An 18,943-nucleotide genomic window follows, 5' to 3' on the forward strand; every position below is an offset into this window, starting at 1 on the left:
ATTTGCATGCAGTTTAGCGCGGCCTCTGTTGGAGAGGTTGGTTTTGATAGGAGGCTCACGGCAATGAGTTTCAGCTTTACTTCGTCGAGATGTTGCCACCCCAAACGCGAGGCGTCTTCTGAACGGATGTTCAGTTTGCCCATTGGTTCAGATTTCATCGCGTACTTGAGGAGGTAGTGAGAGATTGAAGAGTTTGTCACCCGCTGTATGTTCATGTGTGCACCCCACAACAGTAACACGGAAGGGTGGTAAGGGACGACGTTTCGGTGCTCATGTCCCGGCCGGTAATACAACCAACGTTGCATCAGAGGGTCGAGGATGGGTTCATATTCTGGCTGTGTTGTTGCGAAAGGGAAGCCGTGCTTGCAACTGTGGTGTGACGGTCCGACGTAGCACGCTTTCCTGCATGCATGCAACTGCTTCCTGAGAACTAGTTCTCGCAGCCTTGTGTTTCGAGGATCCAGGGCCTCGTCCCTGGGGACGTAAGCCGCAATCTCATTTGCAATTCGCTGACGGTCATCATGGTGGACCCACAATATGACATGGGCGTGTAGGGAGCCCCTGTTTTGTATCTCATAACGAACAACATGGTGTTGTATTCGGCCAAGCAGACTGTCGGATGAAAGCAAATGCTTGCGCATGAACATGTGGAAGCGTGCGTGGAAAAGTGCCACGCATTCAACAGGACAGTCCTTCCAAGTGAATTGCGCATTATAATGTGTTGCGATGCTCTCGATCACATTAATTTCTTGCCACCGTGTATCGGTGACCTCGTTTGTAGTGAATGTCAGAAAGAAATCTGGGAGGCCCCAAGCATCGACCATCGTTATGAGGTCCTTCAGTTGCCGTCGATGCCACGATGGGGACCCCGGCATTGTTGATGGCATGCTGTAGCGAAGCACGTGTCTCATTGCGTCTTCATCGGTCGTGGCAGTGTTGGCTTTCCTATATTGGTCGATGTCTCGTTGCAAGCATGTAGAGTTGCTTGAATTGGCAATCATCACTGCCTGTTTTAACTGGAACATGATTGAAACAAGTACGGCTTGTAGAGCGTGTAGATAGAGAATAAGGTGCATATTCTCATTTTCACATAGTTGCTGAACTGTATGCAGCCATCATAGTAGGCCCGTCCGAAAGGGAACAGGAAGGGGAACACTGCTGACTCCATGGTTATGTCAACGCACGCACTGCCAGCTGCTGCTACTCCATCGATGTGGAATGAAGCGACCCTCGCTGAAAGCATTTCTGTACCCCGTAGCTGTATGGAGGCAAACTCATGCTTGTCCCTTGCATCAAAGGTGCGATGGTTCGCGCGGTCCACCATGTTTTGCAAAAGCAGGAGCTCAGGCTGAGATTCTGCTATTGACATTAACTCGAAGGGAGCTGTCTCATCGTGTAGTTCCAAGATACCTGCAATGGTTTGAGGACTCAAGATGCACATACCCATCTTGATGTCCGCACGCTCTGCTAAAGAATTGTACTTGCGCAATATTGGATTGTTCTTGATGTTGTATGCGAGCACAGCTGACAGCTCATTCGTCACGATTTCTTGAGCCGAGCTTAGTGGGACGTTTCGCCAAGATATCAGAGGATTGTCTAGAAGTGACCTTCGATCGAGTGTGCCACGAGCAATCGCATTTGCAGTCGTGGTAACTGAAATGGATACATCTATGATGCTTAGCAGTTGCGTGTGGAGGTGGTTTGTTTTAAGCAACTGCTGAGAGTACTGTGGCATCAACCGCACAATGTATCTACTCCGCTGGGCATCTCGTGTGCAGCTTTGGCATTTCCAGTAAGTCACTTGCATGCCCATATTCTCGCAGGCATCCAAAAGTATCATGTTTCCAAGTGCGGCGCTGTGGCTCGAGATGCCTATGCCTTGCGAAGAAACGATCCTTTGGTTTGCAGACAGTAGCGTGGTTATGCCACAGACACCGCAAACAGATTTGAAGGCTAGAGAAAATAGCCACGCAATTACTAACCCATTGCTTGTATCTATCTGCGATGGTCAACCACGATGACGTAGTTGGCCTCAAGGACATCTTTCTTGATGTTATATCAAGTTGAATAGCTCGACCTCTGGCTGCTCTGAGCATTGACGAATGGTCATGTTCGAAGGAGTTTCCGGTGGTCATTTCTACATCGTGACATGAATCGATGTCTTATGTTCGAGTTTAAACACCTACATGGATTAATAATAAAAACCATCCGAAACTTTGCTACAATTTCACTCACGTGGTTTTGTCTAAACGCAACAAGAAAAACAAAATGGACTGAACCTCTATCTTTAGAAGGTGAAAGAATTGATAAAATAACTTTAATCAAGAAAATACATTTTGTTGTGCATACCTTTAGGAGAAGACACTCGTTTGGAGGCTGCAAACATCTCGAAAACAGAAGTGTTGCAGACATGATTAGTATGTTGGTCGAACCAAGCAAATGTAATGTTCCCTTGCAGAAACAGAATGTGCAAAGAAGTGTGCGTGCTCAAGATGAGGTGTAAAAAAAAAAAACCATACGTAATGTATGGTGGAGAGCCGGCACATGTCTCTCCAAAAATTATATATCATAGGGGAACATGCCATCCCCCCGTTTCGAATAGTCACCTCCAGTGTTGGAGGTGTAGCGCATTAATGCGGACCAGAGCAACACATGGTGCAAAAACATTCCAGAATTGAAATGACCGTATATTCAACTTACGTGGAGTATCCTTTGTGACGTCCACAGCTCGACGAGAAGTCGCCTATTTCTTTGCTGGAATGTTGGAATCTGAAAAACAATCATGATCAGTCAATATGCATTCCTCATGTTCTGCATGTTTGGATATGTTGGTTAGCATATGTGCAATTTCCTAAAGATGATAAATTCAAGCACAAAAGCTATACACAATCCAACGATCAAAAATGTTCAAACCATCAAGGTAATCATCTTCACACATCTTCGAGCAGTTGTAGTTACAATTTTTGCCTTTGCAAGATTCCAAAAAATTACGACTATGGAAATATAAAAGTGCGTTCTCAAATCCAAGAGAAGGTTTGCGATAGGTGGAGGCTCCTCTCGTGCCCATCCATTGCCTCCCGAAATTGAAGATGTTGTCCAGGATGTTGCACTCCTTAACAAACATTTATGATATCGACAAGATGAGTGTAACCACAAGCTCAAGACCTTGGCATCTACGGATCTTTTAAACTCAGAATACCATTTAAGAGTGAATGTTTGAATACCCTCTAATCGACTACAATACCCTGCTACCTAAATAGGTTTCAGTGCATAAATGTAAGATGATTAAACTATACATCTAAGCTATCCAGCTTGAAATGCAGTGCATAAATGTAAAATGATCAAACTGTACATCTATGCTCACTAGACGCCCACTTTCATCTGTCCAGCTTGAAATGCTTTCGAAACTTTGCCGTGAACCCATCATGCTCATTCTTCAGTAGCTTAGAGCTTTCAGAAGCGTCTACCTTGTCACCGGTACTGGAGAATTCCCTCAGTCTCCTCGACATCATCGAGAAAGATGGCAGCAATGTTTTGGGCCTGGATGTTGGTTTAATGTCATCCAGAGGTGCCGAATTCGGAAGGTGGACGGCTGACAGGTTGTTAGTAACCACTTCACCCGAGAGTTCGTCTTCTGGAATTGGGGCTGACGTTCCGTCGTTGTTATCGTGGCCCAAAGTAGCTAATTGTTCATCATATTGCTCCCTCTCGTGGTAATCATCAGTTTCTTCTTCTTGGGTTCTTATTGGCCCAAGGACATCGTAATCTCTAAACTGAGAGTCGTTGAAATTGTCATCCTCTTGTTGATGGGTCCCAGAAAAACCTTGAACTACACGACCTCGTTTGGATGAGGAAGAGAAACGGGATTTAGAGCATGCAGGGAGGAGGGAGGCGAGTGAATGAAAGATTCCTAAGAGAAGGGAGGCGACCAAGGTAGCAATAAGAGGGATGATCTGAGTGGACAACAAGTGAAGCACGGCGTAACAAGTAAGGGCGACTCCCTGGACGAAAGCTATGAAGGAGGACATCTGCATAAGAGGAGCAGGAGGATACCAGTAGGCAAAGGTGTGCTGCCAGGAGTTGATTTCTGAAGCGGAGGATGATGATGAAGACTACATCTTAGTCAACTAAGTGGCATTCACGAGTTGTCCGTGTTAGGCGATGTTAAAAGTAGCTCCAAAAGAATTTGCATTTACAAAAGAAGATTTGGAAGCCTACCTTGATTGAATTTGGCAAAGCCTACGTTACAGAGCCTTCATGTACGAGACGGCTTTCGTTCGTCCGTTTCGCCTATATTTAAAGGTTTTGCCTTGGCTTTTTACGCAGCTTTTCAAAAGCTTTCAAAGATTTTGGGCTTTCAGAATTTAAAAAATCTAAGGGTGTATATTGTGCCATGTGGAAGCATAGGATTTCAAAATTTGAAAAAACGTCCTAGTGCTGGCCAAGTAAAAATGGGGAAAAAGAGCATGGAGACCAAACGGGAATGTTCGCCATCCTTCACTAGGCATATTTGCCACTGTATGTTGTCGCTGGAAAGGCCTCTTATAAATATAGTTCATGATTGTTAAGGTGGTTACACACTTGGAGGTATGCCCGCTTGTGCTCAAAGCATTTGTCGAGATATGGCTCGAACAGGCGGAATTACACGACAAATTGGTGCACTGTATACGTATCGACACGCATAGCAGAGATGGCCTAAGCTTAATTCCTTTGTGTCATAGTTTTGCCCCAAGACAAGGTATCTCCAGCTCAAAGGGTTTGGCAAATGGCACGGCAGATGGAGAGAGCAAAGCTAAGCAAAATCTGGAGAGAAGAGGGCAAAATGTGGAAGAAGGTGGAGAGTGGAGAAGAAGGTGATGAGGTGGTAGTTTGAAGCTAAAATGGACTTAGGGCTCAATGGATGGTTTGGCTCTGATACCCATTGTTGGAACGTGGGGAGGAATAGATGCATTGTGGCAAGTGGAGTGAGAACACAAAAGATATTGCAATGGGTGTTCTATTCATTGTGAGAGGGAAGTCCCTCTTTTATAGAAATGGAGAGTGGGTGTCCTAAATCAATGGCACCTCTCCTACATCAAAGGAGGTAACTCTTAAATCATAGGAACTCCACAATCATAGCTACCACCCCATGTGGGGGCCTTTGCATTACATCATCACCTGTGTCATGGTCTATGGCACTAAGTGTGCCTCTTCTACACACACACACACACACACACACAACCATATGATTGCTAGTGGATGCACACATGCACCTAGCAAGCCCTTGATCACACATATCCCAGCAGGTTCAACAGGTGGGCATCTTGTTCAAATTTTCCATAGTTGAACGCTAAGATGGGAGTCGAGAGAGGCGTCATGCAAGCACCACCGAGCTGAACGTCCAACTTTCCTAAAGTAGCGCCATCTGCATGCACACATACAGGAAAAGATGAATGAAGAACATGCAAACGAAAGAAATTGCAGGGAAAATAAGGAGCATTAGTATGACTGCACCAGAGATATTGCCAGTTTCGCCTTCCCGTTCATGCAAAACCTTCTTTCCGTATCGCTTCTCTAGTTCTATAACTAAACCATACTATTACGAACTGCAAAATAAGAAAACGAAGCAAAAAATGAAGTTGAAGTTGAAGATAAAGGAAGGTCAGAGAGTACCCTTGCCAAAGGTGCTGCTCTCCGTGTCCATCGCCTTTGGTAAGTGGTCGTTGTCAGCCATAGTGTACGAAACAAAGAGAACCAGATCCTAATTCAATGCGAGATGAAGAAGACTACATCAATTTATAGGCAAAGCATGCACTACAACCTATCCATGTATGCGCTATAGCCTATCCCTGTACAAAATCTAATGAATGAATGATAGAATCGCAAGAATCCATTGAACAATAAAGGAAATGAATAAATATTAGGAGCGACGGTCGCCATAGCACCATAAAATGGCGCAAGAAAAGAATTTGTCAACTATAACGAAGCCTACTTAGAGGTCCTTGGATGGCCTAGTAATAATTTGCCACGTGGAGGCTCAGAAAAAACCCAAAAAACATCATTGCATTTTGTTGGGGTAAAGGCCAATGGTCTTTGTTGCTCTCCGATAAGACCTCTTCAGTGTTCTCCCTTTCTTTCTTGCTCTTCGATAAGACCTCCTCTCCATCAACTGGTATCAGAGCTTGGTTGAGCGAAGCCAACAAGGAGACTGTAGCATTGCGGTGTTGCTGTACCAAGAGCCCGAACTTGTTGCATGGAGTCTCCTACTACCCGTGGGCTGCCCCTGGGAGCTGTATTTTGACATATACTAGCTTGTTTTTACTGTTTCAGCCATATATATAAGGTTGCCTCGACTGTTCTAGCAATCTATTGCCTTGTTTGAGCAGGGGAGAAGGAATATTATTCATCTACGGTAAAAAACGACCTGCTGCTCTGCAATTCTAGCCACTGGAAGTTGCTTTTTTGGGGCCCGAAAGCAAAAAACGTCTTTTGCTTGTGGCAGACTCTAGTTGATCAAAGGCGGCTAGTACATTCAAATTTCAGTTGGGTTTATGTCTTCAAGTTGATGCATATCAAGCCAAAGGTTGGCTGAAAGTGATTGCTTACAATTGATGCATTTTGAGCCTTTGTTTAGCTGAGAAAGTGAGCATAAGTGAGCAGTGTTTTTATGAAGCTGTTTGTTATCCCAGGAAGGGATTTTTTTGTGAGTGCAATACTCTTCCCACTAAGGGAATTTTTTGGACAACAATTTTCAGAATTGTTGGGCTATTTCATTGGAGTTTACGCCTCAAATGCTTCAGGAAAAGTTGGTGATTGGTAGTTTGCAGTCTTGTGACAGCAATAAAAAGTGAGCAGGTGGCTGTTTTCAGAAGTGAATATCAGAGAATCCATGAGGAATTGTCTTCTGAGTTGAACTAAGAAGTCTTAGTTTTTGGGACAATCTACAATCTTGTTTTTGAAAGTGTTTCAATTCGCGATATTAGAGAAAAAGTTATGATGCCCGGTATGCCCATGATTTACAGTTTTGACAGTGGGACAATCTACAATCTTGTTTTTGAAAGCATTTCAATTCGAGATTTAGAGAAAAAGTTATGATGCCCACTATGCCCATGATTTATAGTTTTGATAGTTTATGACAAAAAAAGTGAGCAGGGGGCTGCCTTCAATAGTGAATATCAAAAAATCCATAATGAATTTGGACTTGCATTAAACTAGAAGTTTGTAGATCTATTGGTTGTCTACAACTTTGGTGTTTATAGCAAAGGCAACCGAGTTACGATTGGGAACATATTGACAGTTCAAAACAAGCAAAAACTGTTGCAGACTGTTATTACAGCAGTAAAAGTTTGCGGCTTCCAACAATAGATATAAGGAAATCTGTAAGGATTTTGGACTTGCTATAAACTGAGAAGTTGTAGAGTTTTTTACAAGCTACATTTCTTTTGTTTACACTTTTTGCATCGGAGCTACCGTGTAAAAGCTATTGGCTAGTTTTGGGATGCCCTGAGTCACTTACAGTAGAACATGTATTTGTGACAGTGACAGTGTGGCTGTTGTCATTGCAGTTGATATTTTTTTGGGCTTGAGTTTGGTACATTGGTGCAATGTATCCTGGTTGTTCTGTCATCCATTGTGATGGCTTCGGCATCAGAGAATGCATTGTTTAACATTGAGAAGTTGGATGGCACAAACTTCTCCTATTGGAAGGAGCAAATCTACAATGTTCTGGTGCAGAAGAAGCAAGTAAAGCCTATAAAACGCAAAGACATAAAGCCAGAGGATTGGGAAGATGATGAAGAGTGGAAGGAATTGGATGAGCTTGCACACTCCACGATCATGCTCACACTTTCAAAATCGGTGTATTTCAATGTGAAAGAGACTGCAAGTGGTGCCTATGGTGTGTGGACAAAGTTGCATGACCTTTATGAGAAGCAAAGTGCCGCTTGTCAAGTTTATTGGATGAAGAAACTCATAGATCTTCGCATGGAAGAAGGGACTTCAATGTCTAGCCATTTAAACGAGTTTAACACAAATTTCAGTCAACTTTCAGCTCAGAATATTGCCTTTGATGACTCAGTTAAGGCAATGTTCTTATTGGTCACCCTTCCTGAAAGTTGGGACACTTTTAGGACTACTATAAGCAATTCAGCCCATGCAGGAGGCCTGACAAGCAGTGATGTTGAGAGTAGCCTTCTCACTGAGGAGGTAAATGGAAAGAACAATGCTGGAACTAAAAGTTCAAGTGCTCTCAATGTGAGAGGGAGGTCATATTTCAGGGGGAAATACCACGACAGAAATACAAGCAAGTCTAGAAGCAAATCTAGAGGAAAATCCCATGCCAAAAAGGATTTGGAATGCTTCTATTGTGGGAAGAAATGCCATTTCAAAAAAGATTACTACAAATGGAAGAACGATAAAGGCAAAGGCAAAGCTAATGTGCAGCCCAAGAAGGAAGAGAAATCCACGGTCAATATAGAGGAAGTGAATGCCATAAGTAACAATAGTGATGAGGGTGACATTCTTTATGCCCTCTATGTTTGAGCATGCTTTTCTTGTGACTAGTGATGATGCATTGTCATAGAATTGGATACTAGACTCAGGAGCATCTTTCCATGTGACTCCACATAGGGAGTGGTTTACCATTTATGATGCAGGAAGGAAAGGAACTGTGAGACTTGGAAATGATTATCCATTTGACATTGTTGGAGTGGGAGATATCCACCTGTCTCTTCCTAATGGTTCTACATTTGTACTCAAGAATGTTAGGCATGTTCCAAATCTGAAAAAGAGCTTGATAAGTATGGGACAGCTTGATAATGATGGCTATCATGCGTTTTTTGGCAACAATACATGGAAAATTAGCAAAGGGTCACTTGTGATTGCTAGAGGTTCCAAGCATGGAACATTGTACTCAATGCATGTGTCAGGCATAAGAGATAATGTAATCAATGTGACCGAGTAGCCATCCGTCTCTTTGTGGCATCATCGGTTGGGACACATGAGCATGACAGGAATGAAGATACTTTCTGGTTTGCAGTACGTTCCTATGTTTAACTTTTCAGATTTTAGCATGTGTGAGCATTGCATGTATGGGAAGCAAGCACGGTCTTCACATAAAAAATCTTTGGGCAAGAAGAGGCTTGAACCATTGGAGTTGGTTCACAGTGATGTGTGTGGACCTATGCCTACTGTCTTATTGGGTGGTGCTTCTTACTTTGCTACTTTCACTGAAAATCAGTCAAGCAAGAAGCTCAAATGCTTGCGAACTGATAATGGAGGAGAGTATATCTCTCATGCATTTAAGAATTTTTGTGAGCTACGTGGCATCAAGCGGGAGTTGGCTACTCCTCAGAATCCTTCTCAGAATGGGGTTGCTGAGAAGATGAATAGAACTATTCAAGAAAGGGATATAAGCATGCTTTCTAATGCCGGTCTACCTCATGGCTTTTGGGCTGAGTCTATCAAGATAGCAGTACATCTAGATTATCAATAGATTGCCTAGCAAGGCACTAGATGGGAAAGTGCCAGAAGAGGTTTGGTCAGGCAAGCCACCATCTTATGGGCATCTTTGTGTATTTGGCTGTGAAGCTTATGTTCATATCCCTAAGGAAAAATGTAGCAAGCTTGATCCAAAGTCAAGGAAGTGCATTTTTCTTGGATATGGTAATTTAGGCGAGATGAATTACCGATTGTGGGATCCAGAGGCCAGGAAGATAGTACGCAGCCATGATATTATATTTAATGAGGACAAGATGCACAAGAAGCCAGAAAAGACTGTTGAGATACGCAGAGTGGTGTTTCAAGAGGATGGACAACCACCATATGAGAGGCATGCACAAACTGTTCCATATGATGCAGGGCATGGATAGCCCATAGATCGTGAGGTGGGAGAGCCACATCTAGGTGGACAACCTCAGGTTATGCAGGAAAATCAGTTGGGACACCAAGATGCTCAAGGTGAGCAAGTGTTGAGACGTTCCACTAGAGTCTCACGACCTCCACAGAGATATGCTCCATCTCTAGATTATGTCATGTTGACAGATTGTGGTGAGCCTTCATGCTTTGAGGATGCTATGTCTTGGAATGACAGGCATAAGTGGGAGAAGGCTATGCAGTCAGAGATGGATTCTTTGATGAAGAATGCTACTTGGGATTTGGTTTATTTGCCCAAAGGAAAGCATGCATTGCCATGCAAATGGGTTTACAAGCTAAAGATGTCTCCAGCAGATGCATTGCCTAAGTATAAGGCAAGGTTGGTAGCCAAGGGTTTTAAGCAGGAGAAGGGTATTGACTTTGATGAGATCTTTTCCCCAGTGGTGAAGATGACTACCCTTCGTATAGTGCTTGCATTGGTTAACAGAGAGGACATGGAGCTTGTCCAAATGGATGTAAAAACAACTTTTCTACATGGAGATCTTCATGAAAACATCTATATGTAGCAGCCAGAGGGATTTGTTGTGCAGGGCAAAGAACGGATGGTATGCAAGCTTCATAAAAGTCTTTATGGGCTAAAGCAGGCTCTTAGGGAGTGGTACCATAAGTTTGATGCATTTATGCGATCCCAAGGGTACACACGGAGTGAGACAAATCATTGCCTCTACACAAAGAAGGCATCAGATGGCAGCCTTCTTATTTTGATTTTATATGTTGATGACATGCTTATTGCTGGGAAATCTACTTTGGATGTGGATGCCTTGAAGAAAAGGTTGCATGAGACCTTTGACATGAAGGATTTGGGTGATGCCAGTCACATACTTGGCATGAGGATTATTCGAGATAGGAATAAGAAACTCCATTTGTCACAGAAAGAGTACATTAGCAAGGCACTTGAGCATTTCAATATGGAGAGGGGGAAGTCCATAGGTACTCTGTTGCCTCCATATGTGAAACTGAGCCAAGCGGACAGCCCTAAGTCAGACGAGGAGCAGGCTGAAATGGCAGAGATACCTTATGCATTTGCAGTAGGAAGCTTGATGTATGCCATGGTTGCTACATGTCCAGATATTGCTTTTGCAGTGGGAGCTGTTAGCAGGTATATGTCAAATCTTGGCAAGAAGCATTGGGAGGTAGTGAAAGGTATCATGAGATACTTGAATGGTACAAAAAACATATGCATTTTCTTTGGGAGGAAGGACACATCTGTTGTTGGACATGCAGATGCTGATTTTGCAGGGAATATAGACACCAAGAGGTCTACTACAGGATATGTTTTCTCATTCACTGGAGGTGCAGTTTCATGGGTCTCTCATTTGCAGCCATGTACGGCTTTGTCTACCACTGAGGCAGAGTATGTTGCAGCCATTGAGGCATGCAAGGAAGCTATATGGCTTACTCGTCTAGTGGTAGACTTGAGCATTGCAGGAGAGGTTCCAGTTTTGCACTGTGATAGTCATAGTGCGATCTAGTTGGCACGGAATCCTATCTTCCATGCAAAGACAAAGCATATTGATATGAAGTATCACTTCATCAGAGAGGTGATTGAGGACAAGCGCATCCAGCTTGTCAAGGTTCACACAGATGAGAACCCTGCAGATCTTCTTACAAAGAGTCTTTCCTCAGAGCGGTTTGCACATTGCAGAATATTGATGGGTGTCAGATGACATTAGGATGCCCATCTTCTCCCTTAAAGGTGCATTGGCCTTTAAGTGGGAAATTTTGGGTGAAAGGCGAATGGCCTAGTATATACCCCTTTGTACCATACATACATAATGAGAGCTTACCTTGATCTGGGTGAGTTAGCACCCACAATTTCGGTGTTCTCCCTTTCTTTGTTGCTCTCCAATAAGACCTCCTCTCCATCACAAGAAAAGTAGGAGAAAAAGAATTGGTTCTCAACTAGCTAGATAGTTCCTGACTCTCATAGGATCAGTAAGTCCGCACACATTCAATGTCAGAAAGGAAATGGGTTTACTTACCATTCTTGTTTTTTCCCTTTTTTGCCTTAGGGGCAAGGCTCTTTTGGGGGGGCATTCTAGCCCTTGACATGGAAATCCTTCTCTTTTTCTGAAGGGTGACTTGGGCTTTACCCTTTAGGGTGATGCTTTTCTTTGTTGTAACATTGTGTGGAGGAAGTTGCTATTCAGAGTCATCTACATCAGTGTCACTCATGATAGTGTCCCTTTGGTTAATCTCATTCTCAAACCCTTGGGACCATCCAAGCTTGAGATCCTCCTCGTTTGTCCATGGTCCATGAGAGAATCTATGGCATCTTTTGTTTCAATAGCCTTGGGGGGGGGATGTATGACCCCTTATTGTTGAGGTAGGGAGATTTTGCTGGATTGCTTGGTATAGAGCCAACATGCTCTTTGTTACTTTTGACAGTCCATCTTGGATTGGGAGGGAGGGGAGCAGCTTCCTTGATAGGTTTAGCCTTAGGCCTTTTGAGCGGGTAGTTTTTCACTGTATGTGAGGACATCCCACATAAAAAATAAGAATTTGGGAGGTTTTTCTAAACCAAGGGCTGTTCCTTGTACACCTCACCATTCCTGGTAACAATCTTGAGTGTGTCAGGCAATTCCTCAGCCACATATAGCTTGACGCAGACCTATGGGTTGTGCCTCTAGGATTAATGAATTGTTCTTTTTCTACACCAACCACGTCCCCTAGACTTCTGTAGAGGTTTGTAGCTTGAGGGACAATAGAGAAAGGTAGGGCTGGCAGCTTAACCCACACTGGGATATTAAGTGGTTGGTTTTTGATGGTCCAGGGCCTGATTCAATGCATCATATGCCATACCTTCTTGCTTGAAAAGGAAAAAATCGAAGCCCTCTCTCAAGAATCTCACACTAGTTATGACCGTTCCTCTTCTCCCCCAGCTTGTTCTAATCCAATGTTCAAGAAAAGTAGTAGGGGGTCTAGGCCCAGGAAGGGAGCCTTTGAGTGCATGAGTAGACAACCAATCTATTGACTCAAGATGCAAGTCTTCATTGAGAAAGGTAACAACTTTACCTTTAGCAAATGATGCTTCTTCCTCCTGGTGTTCCTCACTCTCCTCATTAATTTTCATGCAAATTGAGATAACTGGGTTTCATGTTGGTGGGGATGCTCGATTCTAGTTGTGGGACCATGGCTAGCTATTGAGGCTCTTGCATGGCTAGGAGTGTCTTAGCTCTCTTGTCTACAGCTTCCTGCCTTGTCTACAACACTTTGTCCTTCATAATGGTTGGCAAGGGTTGAGGATGATGTATCTCTTTCTTTCTCCTTACTTTGATCACTCTTTCAAGTATGCCTGAGGTTCTTGTGGGTCACGTGACATCCATGCTTGAGAGGTTCCACCATCATTTTCTCCTTGGGCTTGGCTGGTTCTTACAGCTTGTTTTCTTTATTGCCCACAAGACTGGTTCTGTTGAAGCTTGTTGAGTGGGGGTTTTCCTCCACCTGTTCCTAGGGTGGTTCTCTTGAAATCCCTTCCATCTAAGCTAGAAGTGCGAGCAAAGTTTTAAGAAAAGGGAGGGGTAAAAAGCCCTCCCTTAAATTCCCCTTGTAAGAGGACCTACTATACCCTTGTAAGAGGACCTACTATCTTTTCTCTTATTTCTAGAGCCAATGTTTGTTCTAGCCGTTTGGACCCTACTTCCATCACTTTCTCTCACATTTTTGTCACTTTCTCTGCTGACTCCTTCTTCATGGCCCCCACTTGTCTTCCAAGTTGACATGGAGGAAAACTTGTACCAAAGAAGTATCTTTGGTCTAGTTGACCTTGGAGAAGTGGAGAGTCTCCATATCATCATTATATCTGATGAGACTCCCAATCCCATCAGCAAATCTACCCAGTGGTAGTACTTCACTGCCAGTTCCATCTCCAATCTTAGAGTCCGCTAAAATAGAGTATTGGCTGTGTGGGTCTCAAAATTGTACAATGATGTCCGGTAGTGTTGTTCGATGATTCGTCGTCGTCACCTCTTGAATTTCCTCTTTCTTTTCAATTTGAAGCTTTATCATGCATTGCCACACTTGCTTAGTGTTCAATAGGATGGTGAGATATTGGAGAGACTAGTCCCCTTTTCTAGACCAGGTTATGCCCCCATTGATGCATACTGAGCATAGTAGGAGAGATGAGAAAGAGAGGGGTGATCAAGCCAATATATTCAAGGGCCATTAGGGCCACATTTATGCTTATGGGATTAAACCCACCAATGCAATGAGTCCTATAGTGCCACACCTGCTAATAAACCAAGCTTTTCGTAGCTCAATCAAGGGGGAAAAGCCACCACCTCCAAGAATGCCTACTTGCATAATTGATCAGCATAATACTTATAAACCATTCCAAAATCTTAAGTAAAATGGTTGTGTTTCTCCATATTCTTACTTTAATCTTTTTTATATATCCATAGTTAGACCCTTGACGTAATTCACAAGAAAAATATTCAAGAGATTTCTTGCACATGAGAGAGAGAGAGAGAGAGAGAGAGAGAGAGTGAAAGGGGATGAGGAGATAGAGGGGAGTTGAGAAGAAAAGAGAGTACATGTGAGATGAGAGTGATGGAAACAGACATTCAAAGAGAGAAGATAGAGAGGTGTGTGAAGGGATAGAGTCATGGAGGGAGAAAGAGGGTGTGAAAGGGGGGGGGAGAGAGAGAGAGAGAAAGAGAGAGAGAGAGAGAGAGGGGGGGGGGAGGAGGGGGAGGGAGAGAGGGAGAGGAAGAGGGTGTGAAAGGGGACAAGGAGATAGAGGGGAGTTCAAAAGAAGAGAGAGTACATGTGAGATGAGAGCGAGGGAAACATACATTCAAAGAGAGAGAGAGTACATGTGAGATGAGAGTGAGGGAAACAGACATAGAGAGAGAGAGAGAGAGAGAGAGAGAGAGAGAGAGAGAGAGAGAGAGAGAGAGAGAGAGAGAGAGAGAGAGAGAGAGAGAGAGAGAGAGGGAGAGAGAGAGAGAGAGAGAGAGAGAGGGAGGGAGGGACTGCGAGAGGGAGGGAAGAAGGAAGAGGGATAGGGAGAGGGACTTAGAGGGAGAGAGAGTCCTTAATGTTGTGGGTAGGGTTCCTCATTTAAAGACATCACACTTTGCTTCTACTTCCAGAGCTCTTGTATTCCCTCTACTATTTTGGCACCTGGGTTTGGTGGGAGTGGCCTTGGATGAAGTTTATGAGGTCATTGACCCAGACACTCCTTTAATTGTAGCTACTCTACCTTTGCCTTTAGGGTCATTTTTTCATCATGGTTTCAGTCACCATGGCCACACCCCCTAGCCAAAACAAATACATCATCATTGCAACCTATTATGTCACCAAAGGGGCCAAAGCAAAATCTCTAAGGGACAACACAACTTGAAGCATCACAAGATTCTTATATGAGAATATCATCTATAGATTTAGGTGTCCCATTGAAATCATGACTAACCAAGGAATTCACACCAATTCAAGATTGAAATCATGGCAAAGAAATTATTAATTCAACACATGAACTTGACAACACATTACCCATGAGCGTATGGTCAAGGAAAAACAACAAATAAAGTACTCAAAATAAGTTTCCACAACATGGTGAATGAAGATTGAAAGGATTGGGATCACAAGCTCCAAATGGCCCTGTGGGCCTACCAAATGGCATTAAAGTCACAATGAAGAACACTCCTTCCTAGCTGGTGGTTAGTCTTGAAGTAGTCATACTAATGGAATTCATACTACCTAGTCATACAAATGGCCCAGAAGAAGCCCTCCAAAAACAATTGGATGAATTGTTCAAGCTAGAGAATTGTAGCTAAGGGTAGCTTAGATGCAAAGCATAATCTAGTGGAGGAGAAAGGCATGGCATGATTTGCCACATAAAAAAGAGATCATTCCAAGATAAAATGCTGGTGTTGATGCATAATGTCCCATTAGGAGCAATGAAGCAAAATCTCACTTGGATATCGGTCAAGCCATAACGAATTAAGAAATGATTTGACAATGGGACCGTCGCCTTAGAAGGCCTAGAAGGAAACAAAATACCAAAACAAATCAATGGGATGAAGGTCAAACTATTTTGGTTGCAAGCACAACTTGTGTGGGCACCAATCCCAAACGTCAAGTAAGGTTTAACGGTGCAACTAGGTGAAACCAGGATCAAGATGAGTGCCAAATCAACCCATGGACTCCTAGAAATGTACACTGTGAAATGGCTATGATTCTAGGATGAGGGAGAATCTAATGACAAAAAAGAGAGTGTTGAGCTACCAATTGATAGGAGCATGTGGTAGGAAAAAGCCTAAACACCCCAATACATAAGCTTTTTGAGAATTTGGGTTCACTTTTCTGATTCTAAATCTTTGTCAAATATGCTCTCAACATCAATTTGGAAGCAACAAAGCCAAAGATGAGGACAAGGCACTAAAAGACGAACTCAAGAAGCTCAAATACTAGAGCAAGTGTCATAACAATAAGGTTGAAGCTACCAAAATGAACAACAATTGGGTGGAATGAGAGAACATAGAATTGAAGACTGGAGTTAGTATGTTGGAAGCTCAACATGACACTACCTTGGAAAAGGTCCCCTTTCCAAATCCAAATGGATAGAAGTTGAGGCATAACTGATGGGTAAGGGACAAGCATCTTTGAGGGGATTCGGTATTGACACAATGAATTACAAGTAAAAATAGAAGAGCTTACTTTGAATGGAATGATGAAATCCAATCCCAATTTCTAAAAGGGTTCCCATGGACAGGTCAAACTTAATGGCATTTAACCTTACAATATGGAATGGGGGATCAGCCTTAATGGCATCTAACCTTGGAAGATGGCAATTAATATTTTTTTGACTATGACTTTGGTGGAAAAAAGACCACTGGCCATGCCTTGATGTGCTTTGTCCATGATGACGTCTCTTTCATGCAAAATAATACATCACCAAAGGACCATGCCCCCCTTTGCGGTAGAAGAGTTTGCCTATCTACATGTACTTTCAAGATTTGATTGCAATCCTTTGCCATTCATCTATGGTTGCATATTCAGTGAATGTTGCCATAGAGAGATATTGCATGAGTATTACACAGAATTTCGACATGTTCACTCAAAGATTCAGTTGAGGTTTTAAGCAATCTAATAAGTTGATCATCTTCTTGAAGAGCTTCAAGGACTCTCTAGATTCTTTGTATTGTATACATCCATTGAGCCAAAAAGAACAACCTAAAAATGACCATGCAACAACCTAGTATATTTGGATGGGTGTTGAGTTGTAGCCTTTAGCCCATTGACATTATTTTTATGCTATAATTTGAGTGGGAGGGGTTTACTTATGTTTTGTAGTAGTAGTTAATGCTTACCTCTGATCTTTCAATATCTAACGTGTCTTGATGCTCTTTTTCTTTATTTGTGTCAACAATTATTAATCACATGAAGCTCTCTTTCTTGTGATGTTTGGGTGACTCTTCAACTATAGTCTTCTTCCTTCAATCAAGCACTAGCAAGATTGTAGCATGGATGTAACAAAGTATGGAAGCAAGATTGAAGTATGGAAGTAATGACTGCCTTATGTGACTTTGTCGGGGGTTTTAAGGGAGAATAGTCCATGTTTGTGCAACGATGTACTAGGGTGGATACCGGCTCAATGCCGATCTTCAGTGCCCAGTTCATCATGAAGGAGACTTCCACCCCGAACCACTCCGTACACTTCTGGAGGGGCCAGTAGTATGCATGATCCACTGTTGCCTCAAGCGGCAATCTGATAACTCCTACCGCCAGACCACACATCGGCTCCTCTCGTGTGAAGCTCAGCTAGAAATTCACCTCCGCACCATGGGCGTGCCAAAGATCCAGTCCTGGTGCTCCCATCCACTCGTCCATCATGCGTGAAATCTAGTCTCAATAATAGCATCAAACACCTCTGGGGTCCACTTTTCCAACCCTATGGAGGCAAATTGGAAACTCCAAATGGGGTGTGTCTGAGAGCCCACTGCGTTGATCAGACCCGCCTTCCATGGCTACAGGATCATAAGTATTACCTCCAGCAGTAAAGGATAGGTTTTCGGGGTCTCCAGGTAATTCCAAGGTCCCAACCTCCAGAAGACTCGTGAGGGATCTAAAGGGGGAGGGGGGGGAAAGGGGGCGATCTTAGGCTCCCCCTGCTGATCAGGCTCATCAGGGCTCTGGATCCGCTCCTCCTCAACTGCTATCTAGCCATCATCTGCCATCACTACATCAGAAACTCCTGGGGCTCTCTGCTGATGCAAGGGTGGATGCGGATGCTGAACCTTTCTACCACGTGAGGAACATCTAGCTGGGTGGTGGCCCCTTCCGCTGAGGGAGGTGGATCCCCATGCAAGGGCTCCTGTTGCCTGCCGCTGCTCCTCCTCAGATGCCTTGCGAAAAACCTTGTCTCTCTCTTTGTGTTTGGCTCTCTGCCTGCGGCGCTTGTGAGCCTGTTTGCTTGGTTTCTTTTTCTTTTTAACCTCGGTCCAATCCCCTTGTGAAGGGATCACCCAGGGGGTCTAAGACTCCTGCTGTTCCTATCCAAGAGGGGGCGCGAGACTCTGGTCTACTAGCTCTACCTACTCTATGGGGGAGGTGCTCGGCCATGGCCATGGGGGCAATCTCTAGAGGTGACCCATCTATCTGCACCAAAGACACTGGCATGGTAGCCCAGAAATCTCCACACGCTGGTGAAGTGTGCCCCCTTCAAGGGTCTTTAGGAGGATCAGCTGTAGGAGGGACTCTGGGCACTCAACCACTAGTCTCTGATCCTGGGGACCCCATCATCTGCTACAACTAAGGCGGCCAACTCTGGCGAGGACTCGAGCACACTGCCAAATGCCCGACCAATGGAGGGGAGGATGGCTCGATACTCCTTGGGGAGCCCTGGGAAGTGGAGCACAATCAAAAAATGGTGAACATGGTGTGTCGTGTCCATGTCCTCCACTGTAAACCCATGATACCAAGGAAAGAGGTAAACTAGGTGCGGGCCAAGGAGGATGGGGCTTTGCTCCACGAGTGACGAGGCAGTGTCGGGGGAGCTTAGTTGGATGAGGAAAATGCCTCTTCGATA

This window comes from Dipteris shenzhenensis, chromosome 27 (assembly GCF_047967505.1).
Source record: "Dipteris shenzhenensis isolate YYH24624 ecotype China chromosome 27, Dip_SZ_1.0, whole genome shotgun sequence".
Lineage (NCBI taxonomy): Eukaryota > Viridiplantae > Streptophyta > Polypodiopsida > Gleicheniales > Dipteridaceae > Dipteris > Dipteris shenzhenensis.